Source organism: Saimiri boliviensis, chromosome 16 (assembly GCF_048565385.1).
Source record: "Saimiri boliviensis isolate mSaiBol1 chromosome 16, mSaiBol1.pri, whole genome shotgun sequence".
In the NCBI taxonomy this organism is placed as follows: domain Eukaryota; kingdom Metazoa; phylum Chordata; class Mammalia; order Primates; family Cebidae; genus Saimiri; species Saimiri boliviensis.
The window spans coordinates 65,066,601-65,076,766 of record NC_133464.1 but is presented as its reverse complement, the minus strand read 5'-3'; the positions used below and the strand labels follow the sequence as shown (position 1 = coordinate 65,076,766).

General features: G+C 42.0%; 1 long non-coding RNA gene across 1 annotated transcript; it reads left to right on the top strand.

The window, feature by feature from the left end:
* Positions 1-1,759: 1,759 nt before the first annotated feature.
* LOC141581547 (uncharacterized) lies at positions 1,760-9,371 on the top strand. Its single transcript, XR_012514247.1, has 3 exons — positions 1,760-1,945; positions 4,448-4,549; positions 7,628-9,371. It is a non-coding gene; the product is annotated as an uncharacterized LOC141581547 (long non-coding RNA).
* The last annotated feature ends 795 nt before the right edge of the window (positions 9,372-10,166 follow it).

Genomic DNA, 10,166 nt, shown 5'->3' with positions numbered 1-10,166 from the left:
CCTTTAGACTGTTGTTCTGGAATGTCCTATAGATGCTGCTTTGGAAAAAAATATGTGGTCATCACATATAATTGAGTGAACTCTGCATAGATAGCATTAAAAATCATCATGAACAAACAGCTTCTGCACTCACATTATGTGCACGGTTCAGTTCAAGGCAGCATTCCATGCCACTCAGCCTCTTGAGGCAAGCCAGTAAGGTCGTTGTCTTGTATCATGTGCCATGTTTTCAGGAATGTCTGTTTCTCCTTGTCCTCTTCCATACAAGAGGCTACAGGCCATTTCTTTGAAATGTGTTATCTAGTGCTCTTGCGTTTTTGTTTTTGTTTTCTTTTTGGTTTTCTAATTGTTTTCCACATTTTATAGATTGTAAGCTTCGGAATTAATTTATCAAGCATAATATCCATTAGTGGGATTACCACTTGAGAACTGCCAATTTTTCAATAAATTCATCAAACACTCTGTTAATTGATGAGTTGGCAGCCATTGCTCTTGAAGTCATTGTAGTACTGAACCCACGAAACATGTTATTATTGGATGAAATTTTTGAACCATAGGGGCTGATAGTCAATATTAGTTTCATATTTAATCACTGATATCAACCGGGTGTAGTGGCTCATGCTTGTAATCCCAGAACTTTGGGAGGCCGAAGCAGGCAGATCATGAGGTCAGGACCAGCCTGAACAACACAGTGAAACCCGGTTTTCTAAAAAATACAAAAATTAGCTGGGCATGGTGGTAGGCACCTGTAATCCCAGCTACTCAGGAGGCTGAGGCAGGAGAATCACTTAAACCCGGGAGGTAGAGGTTGCAGTTAGCTGAGATCAGGCCGCTGCACTCCAACCTGGGCAACAGAGCAAGACTCCATCTCAAAATAAAATAAAATAAAATAAAATAAAATTACTGGTATCTAGAGTATACTAGAGGGTCTTGGGAACTTGGTTTCTTGGTTTATGGGTCCTTTTTTGGGTATGACTTTCTTATTTTAAGAAGACTCTTTCTTTTTTTTTTCCTTATAGAGACAGGATCTTGCTATGTTGTCTGGGCTGGTCTCAAACTCTTGAACTCAAACAATCCTTCTGCTTCAGCCTCCCAAAGTGCTAGGATTACAGGCATGAGCTACTGTGCCCTGCCCTTATTTTAAGAACATTCTCTTGGCTGGTCCGAAGGTAGTAAGTTATCTCAATTGATTGTTCACAGTCAGTTACAGATTGAACTCCTTGTTCTACTCTTTCCCCACTTCTCACTACTGCACTTGACTAGTCTTTAAAAAAAAAAAAAAGAAGAACATTCTCAACCCGTAGTTGGCAACTTTTCATTGGCAACTTGTCCTTGTCTACTATTCAGGACTTCAGTATCATGAAATTTATGCAGGTACAGTATGTTTAAATTAACAGAGATATATAAAAAAAAAAAAAAAAAAACACAAGAAATAAAAGTAATCAGAAATAAAGGGCAATCATGGATTGATACTTAGGTTATAAGAATTTGTTTCAAATAGAGACTAAGCTGTGCTCTAATTGTTCCTGAAATATCCTATGCAATACTATTTGGCTTGAAAGGGAGAAGACAGAAATAGGACTGAGCAATTGAAATTAAAGCGTAAATTTTAGAAGCCCTTTACTCATCTAAATGGCTTCTACTTTATCCTTCCTTAAAGCCAAGGGAAAAAGGTTCTGAAAACTTAACTTGAGGGTTTTCTGTTTTTCTATTTTGCATTAAAATGTATCTCACTTTATTGTTCATATCTTTTTTTTTTTTTTTGAGACAGGAGAATATTTAATCCATCTGAAAATACACATCAGGAAATGAGGGGAACCATAGGAAAATCCTCCACCTCTAACAGAGAGAGCGAGGTTACTGGCTTCCTGCTTGCTCCTATAATCCCGAGGCTTGATGTTTGGAAGAAATTATCTGTCCTTCAGCTACTCCCAGATACTCAGATGTAAGTTACACACATCTGGAGGAGGACTCTGCCCTGCTGAAGCTAGAAGGGAGCTCAATGCATGGGAGAGAATCAGTCTAGAAAAAAATGATCAAAGAACAGCTGGGTGACAGTGTGAGGCCATCTCAGGCAGGTGGGCTCCTGATGCTCTGGTTTAGCCAGAACCCATACAAGCTGGGCTGGTTCAGAGAGCCCATCAGCCAGCCTGTGTTCAGCTACAGCTTCTGTATTCTTATTATTGTTCATATCTTAAGAAATGAATACAGCTCACAGGAAACAGCCCTTCACAAATTATTTACCCTATGAGGAAAGAGAATCTTTCTAGTACATACAAATGCACACCTTATAGTAACTGATCTATTATCATATGCCTTAAGGACACTTAAAAAGTGTCAGCAAATGTCAACAAAATATTGATGGCAAAAATAATAAATAATGAAATGCTGGCGAATTTGTGTAAGATCCTGGATAGTCTATCTGCATGCCACTTAGAATGAAAGAGAATAATATTATCCCTCCTCTTTAAATCTGCACAAGAAAATCTTATAAAATGACTTATGAAATTCCTAAAATTATGAAACGTTATGATCATTTTAAGCAATCAAAGGCAATTAACACTATTCTCATATTACTATTTACTTCCTGTATACACGAGAGACCATAAGTCTCTAAGAGGTTAGAAAAGAAGCAAGGACGTGCCATGAGGCATAAATGTCATCGGAGATAGATTAGCAAGCTTTATAAAAATACAGTTTCCATTTCTGCTCAAGGATCTCTTCTTCTTCTTCTTCTTTTTTTTTTTTTTGAGACGGAGTTTCGCCCTTGTTACCCAGGCTGGAGTGCAATGGCGCGATCTCAGCTCACCACAACCTCCGCCTCCTGGGCTCAGGCAATTCTCCTGCCTCAACCTCCTGAGTAGCTGGGATTACAGGCACGTGCCACCATGCCCAGCTAATTTTTTGCACTTTTAGTAGAGACGGGGTTTCACCATGTTGACCAGGATGGTCTCGATCTCTCGACCTTGTGATCCACCCGCCTCGGCCTCCCAAAGTGCTGGGATTACAGGCTTGAGCCACCGCGCCCGGCCTCAAGGAACTCTTCTATCTATGATTGTGAAATTAAAAATGATTGTAAAGTTGACCGATGATTATGATTTATCAAAATTAATTTACTTACTTTTCATTGGTTGAATCTTTTTTTAAGGCTAAAATAAACTCATTTTTATATTCTAGTAAATTATCTCTCTAATAAAATAATTGACTAACAATTTACTGATAAAATCAAAGCCTTTATTTTTTAAAAAAAACTACAAGGAAACTGTTACTGTGTTTTTCCCATTTAATAAATTATGCCACAGGAAGGAAAGTAAGAAAAGTATCTCCCTGGTTTACAAAATAAATTGCTTCCTGATCACCAGGAATAAATGTAAATGGAAATATGCGGTGTCAGCAGTAGCAAGGATTAGTTTTAACAGAGACATGGATTTGGGCCGGGCGTGGTGGCTCACGCCTGTAATCCCAGCACTTTGGGAGGCCGAGGCGGGTGGATCACGAGGTCAAGAGATCGAGACTGTCCTGGTCAACATGGTGAAACCCCGTCTCTACTAAAAATACAAAAAATTAGCTGGGCATGGTGGCGCGTGCCTGTAATCCCAGCTACTCAGGAGGCTGAGGCAGGAGAATTGCCTGAACCCAGGAGGCGGAGGTTGCGGTGAGCCGATATCGCACCATTGCACTCCAGCCTGGGTAACAAGAGCGAAACTCTGTTTCAAAAAAAAAAAACAAAAAACAGAGACATGGAAAATTCTGGCTTATTATTTCTGGTTCTAGCACTGACCTGTCTCACAAAAATCCTACCCTCTCCCCACTCCATATCCTTGTCTCAATAGAATGGGGTTATTGCCACTTGTCCAGATGTAGTGGCATATGCTTCAGTCCTAGAAACACCAAGAAAATATTTCGAACAGGAACCATGGCAACCTGAGCAATGATAAGATTAACACATCTTGAACAAAAATGGAACTCCTCCTTTCAGCTTTTAGCCCATGGAGGAAATATTTACATCTTGGATTTTGATCCTATGAATGCAAATACTGTCCAGTTATTTACAGGGTGTAACACATTTCATTTCCATTGTTATTTCAACCAAATAGGTTGGTGAATAGGAAAACAAACAATTGCACAAGCAATAGTGGGGAGGGAGTTTGAAAAAACATGATGTATTTCAGAAAGGATAAGAACTGCCTGGCCCAAGATTGGAGTTTCTCTAGGAGAGTAATAAGACATGACGTTGAAAAAGCAGATTGGAGAGAGATTGTAAAGAGCCTTGAATGTCAACTTGATAATAAGCAAAACTAGTGCAAGTTTACACAACACTAAGTATGTGTCAGGTATGATGCTTCGACCTCCCATGGGTTTTTTAATTCATTCTTCGAAACCCGGGCTGCTCATCAGTTAGTATGCACCGTTAACCATGAGAACTATTATTCTTCTCTTTTCACAGAATTTGGAAAACTTAGATAACTTGACCAACCTAATATAGCTGGTACTCTGATCCTATAAGCCGAGCTCTTAGACTGCCAGGAGTTTGGGTTTTATTCTACAGGTATGGGAAGTTTTTTAAAAAGAAAGTTTATTTTTTATTTTTACTTTTTTTGGGACAGAGTCTTGCTCTTTTTCACTTTGGCTGGAGTGCAGTGGCACAATCTCGGCTCACTGTAACCTCCACCTCCTGGGTTCAAGCGATTCTCCTGCCTCAGCCTCCTGAGTAGTTGGGATTACAAGCATATGCCCCCACACCCAGCTAATTTTTGTATTTTCAGTAGAGATGTGGTTTTACCATGTTGGGTAGGCTGGTCTCGAACTCCTGACCTTGTCATCCTCTCACCTCAGCCTCCCAAAGTGCTGGCATTAAGGCGTGAGCTACCTTGCTGGGCCTCATGTTGAAATTTAATTGCTACTGTGACTCTTAAAAGGTGATTAGGTCATGTGGGGCTCCACCCTTAGGAACACACTAATGTTGTTATCATGGGAATGGGTTCCTGGTTAAAGTGAGTTTATTCCCTTCTTCCCCTTTCTTGCTCTCTTGTGCTCTCTTACCCTTCCACCTTTCCCTGTGAGATGACACAGCAAGAAGCCCAGTACAATATGCCAGCCTCACATTCTTGGATGTACCAACCTCCAGAGCCATGAGCTAAATATATTTCTATTGTTTATAAATTATCTAGTCTGTGGTATCCTGTTATAGTAAAACAAAATGGGTAAGATAGAAAATTGTTATGGAGAAATGGGGGCTGTTGCTATAACAAATACCTGAAACTGTGGAAGCAGTTTGAATTGGTAATGGGTAGAGACTGGAAGAATTTAGAGGAAAAGGCTAGAAAAAGCCTTTGTCTTGAACAGAGCATTTAAAGCAATTCTGGTGAAAGCTCAGAAGAAGACAAGAAATGTAGGAAAGGTCTGGAATTTTTTTAGAGGTAAGTTGTCAAGATCAGAATGTTGGCAGAAATATGGATAGTAAAGGCTGAAACTGAGGAACAAGTATTGGAAAATAGACTGAAGGTCGTCCTTGTTATAAATTGGTAAGGAACTTGGCTGAATTTTATATATGCCCTAAGCCTTTATGGAAGGTGGAATTTAAGAGTGATAAACATAGTGGAAGAAATTTCTCTTCTTTTTTTTTTTTTTTGGGACGGAGTTTCGCTCTTGTTACCCAGGCTGGAGTGCAATGGCGCGATCTTGGCTCACCGCAACCTCCGCCTCCTGGGTTCAGGCAATTCTCCTGCCTCAGCCTCCTGAGTAGCTGGGATTACAGGCACGCGCCACCATGCCCAGCTAATTTTTTGTATTTTTAGTAGAGACGGGGTTTCACCATGTTGACCAGGCTGGTCTCGATCTTTCGACCTCGTGATCCACCCGCCTTGGCCTCCCAAAGTGCTGGGATTACAGGCTTGAGCCACCGCGCCCGGCTTAGAAATTTCTGATTAAAACATTGAAGGAACTATGTGGCTACTTTTGTGGGTTTTTTTTTTTTTTTTCTTTTTTTGAGATGGAATTTTGCTCTTGTTGCCCAGGCTGGAGTGCAATGGTGCGATCTCGGCTCACCGCAACCTCCACCTCCTGGGTTCAGGCAATTCTCCTGCCTCAGCCTCCTGAGTAGCTGGGATTACAGGCACACGCCACCATGCCCAGCTAATTTTTTGTATTTTTAGTAGAGACGGGGTTTCACCATGTTGACCAGGCTGGTCTCGATCTTTCGACCTCGTGATCCACCCGCCTTGGCCTCCCAAAGTGCTGGGATTACAGGCTTGAGCCACCGCGCCCGGCTTAGAAATTTCTGATTAAAACATTGAAGGAACTATGTGGCTACTTTTGTGGTTTTTTTTTTTTTTTTTCTTTTTTTGAGATGGAATTTTGCTCTTGTTGCCCAGGCTGGAGTGCAATGGTGCGATCTCGGCTCACCGCAACCTCCACCTCCTGGGTTCAGGCAATTCTCCTGCCTCAGCCTCCTGAGTAGCTGGGATTACAGGCACACGCCACCATGCCCAGCTAATTTTTTGTATATTTGGTAGAGACAGGGTTTTACCATGTTGACCAGGATGGTCTCGATCTCTTGACTTCGTGATCTACCTGCCTCGGCCTCCCAAAGTGCTGGGATTACAGGTGTGAGCCACCGCGCCCGGCTTTTTTTTTTTTTTGGGACAGAGTTTTGCCCAGGCTGGAGTGCAATGGTGCAATCTCGGCTCACCGCAACCTCCGCCTCCTGGATTCAAGTGATTCTCCTGCCTCAGCCTCCTGAGTAGCTGGGATTACAGGCATGCACCACCACGCCTGGCTAATTTTGAATTTTTAGTAGAGACAGGGTTTCTGCATATTGGTCAGACTGGCCTCGAGCTCCCAACCTCAGGTGATCCGGCAGCCTCGGCTTCCCAAAGTGCTGGAATTACAGGTGTGAGCCATGTTGCCCAGCCAGGAGTGGGTTCCTGATAAAAGCATGTTTGGTCCCCTCTTGTCCTTTCTTCCTCTCTTGCCCATCCACACTCCAGCAAAGGGTGACATAGCTTGAAGCCCACTTGACTTCAGACTTCTTATCCTCCAGAAATGTAAGAAATAAATTATTTTTCTTTATAAACTACCCAGTCTGTGATGTTCTGTTATAGCAACGCAAAACAGACTGACATTAGCGGAATTGCTACGAGATCTTTTTTTTTTTTTTTTGCTTCCATTACAATCTCATTTTGGCTTTTGACCTTTGCATCTAGAATAGACTTGGCCTTGCTCTAGAGAACATGCCATCCTGGCCTGACATACTTCACCTTCCCAACTTCTGTCTTCTTTTTTTGTTAGCTACTCACTCCGAAGTGTCCCTGACTTGCTTCCCTTGTCTTTGATCTTTCTAGTGTGTTTTGCTTTATTTTGTTTTGTTTTTTTGACGCATGGGCCATGACAGGAATCTACTGAGCTGAAGGGGAGTTGAGGAGAGACTCACTGCTTTCAGCAAGATGTGTAGTTATTGAGGAGAAATTAGAAGGCATCAACTAACTGAATGTGATAGGAACCGCATTCCTACCACATGAAATGAGACAGATTTTTAAATATTGCTAAGCAGTGTAAGTATTCAGGCAAAATCTGACAACTAAATATGTGGTGGGCTCTAATTAGATGGTTCTTCATTTATTTCTAGGAAAAGGACTGAAGATAACAGACAGTGAGACTGATCCAAAAACTCCCATGTATATACAAACACATGAAAAATGTCACCAAAATGTTAATGGCAGTTACATTACAGTTGCATCAGGGATGGGATTTCAGGTGAGTTTTTACTTTCTTCTTTATAAATTTATGAATCGTTTAGATTTTTTAAATATGAAAATACATATAATTAGGACACTAAGCTATTTTCACTGAGAGAGAGGAAAGTTTATGAATAAAGAAAGAGGGGAAAAAAAGAGATCCAAGACTGAGGACAGGCACAATAAGCACTTCAATCAAGGATTCAAGAAAATGAAAACAGAGGTAAAGGTGGATTGGATTATAGTGCACAGGCAATGAGATATTAGCAATAGAAACTGATGGACTGGAATCTGACTGTCCCAGTCATGGGAGCTACTAAGTTGTATAACATTTTTGTTGTGTGTTGTTGTTGTTTTTGAGATAGAGTCCCACTCTGTTGCCCAGGCTGGAGTGCAGTGGCACAATCTTGGCTCACTGCAACCTCTGCTTCCCAGGTTCAAGCAATTCTCCTGCTTCTGCCGCCTGAGTAGCTGGTACTACAGGCATGCACCACCATGCCCAGCTGATTTTTGTAGTTTTAGTAGAGACGGGGTTTCACCATGTTGGCCAGGCTGGTCTCGAACACCTGACCTCAAGTGATCTACCCACCTCAGCCTCCCACAGTGCTGAGATTACAGGCTTGAGCCACTGTGCCCAGCCCAACACATTTATGTTAACTAAAAAAAAGACACCCCTTGCCAGGTGTGGTGGCTCATGCCTGTAATCCCAGCACTTTAGGAGGCTGAGGTGAGCAGATCGCCTGAGGTCAGGAGTTCAAGACCAGCCTGGCCAACATGGTGAAACGCCATCTCTACTAAAAATACAAAAAAATGGCTGAGCACAGTGGCTCAAGCCTGTAATACCAGCACTTTGGGAGGCCGAGGTGGGTGGATCACAAGGTCAAGAGATTGAGATCAGTCTAACCAACATGGTGAAACCCTGTCTTTACTAAAAGTACAAAAATTAGCTGGGTGTGGTTGCACATGCCTGTAGTCCCAGCTAGAAGCAGGAGAATCGCTTGAACCAGGGAGATGGAGGTTGCAGTGAGCCAAGATTGCACCATTGTACTCTGGCCTGATAAAAGAGCAAGACTCCATCTCAAAAATAAACAAACAAACTAACAAATTAGCTGATCATGGTGGCACATCTGTAATCTCAGCTGCTTGGGAGGCTGAGGCAGGAGGACCCCTTGAACCTAGGAGGTGGAAGTTGCAGTGAGCCAAGATTTCGCCACTGCACTCCAGCCTGGGCAAGAGAGACTCTGTCTCAAAAAAACAAAACAAAACAAAAAACAAAAAACATCCCCATCAGCCACCACTCGACTCATTGGCCTGATACCTTTGTGCAGTGCATGACATCTACAAGTGCACAAGATGGTACTGGATCCAGTGAGGAAGGCAAAAAGTCTGGCAGGAATGTGAGAGACTGTGAAGAATTGGCTTAATAAGATGATGAAGTTCAGAGAGCTAAATTAAGTTCTGAGAAGTCAGTGTTTTAAATGGCTTAGTCATATGGATGTGAGAGATATACCAGGGATATACCAGTTATCTTTTGCTGCATAACAAACCATCCTGAAATTTAGTGGCATAAAATAACATTTTATTGCATTCATGAATTGGGGAGTCAGGAAATTGGGTGGGGCAGCAGAAAGGGCTGGCTTATCTCTGCTTTATGATATCTGAGTCCTCCACTAGAGTGGCATGAACCGTGGAGATGGCTGAGATACCTTTACTAGGGCCATATGTCTGAAGCCTCCTTTCTTCTTTTTGGGACATCTAATGAGCCTAAGAAGTCTAAGTTGTCTCGTTAACTCAGGTATAGTACCTGGGCTGGGACGGCTGGAACACCTGAGGGCTGGCCAGCCTCACTCTGTTTCTCTCTATCTATAAAGGTGGTCTTATGGTGGCCACAGTTCTTACATGGTAGCTGGTTTCCCCCAGAGTGCAAGAGAATCCCAACAGACAGCATGCCCATGGGTATCAGGAGAAGGTGCAAGGCTCCTTATGCTGTCTTACAAGTCATGGTGTTACTTCTGCCACATGTCCAGTAAGTCACCAAGACGATTCCAGATTCAGGAGGAGGATAGGAACAGATTGATCTCTTTCTCAATATAAAAAATACTCTGAGAACACATGAAGATAAAGAATTGATTGCGGCCATCTTAAAACAGGCAACCAAACTGGTGCTGATAGGAATTATCCAGGAAGGTAGGAGTGGATTTTTGGGATTGATCCAGAGGGAATGAAGAGTTTAGACTCTAAAAAATGGCAAGATTGTATACAATGTGCACTATTCAGGTCACAGGTACACTGAAAGCCCAGACATCACCACTGTACAATTCATCCATGTACAACCCAGAATCACTTGGACCTTTATAAAAGTGATTGAAATTTAAATAAATCTTTTTTTAGTGGCAAGAATTTTACACGTAGGAAAGCTGAGAGAGGCTG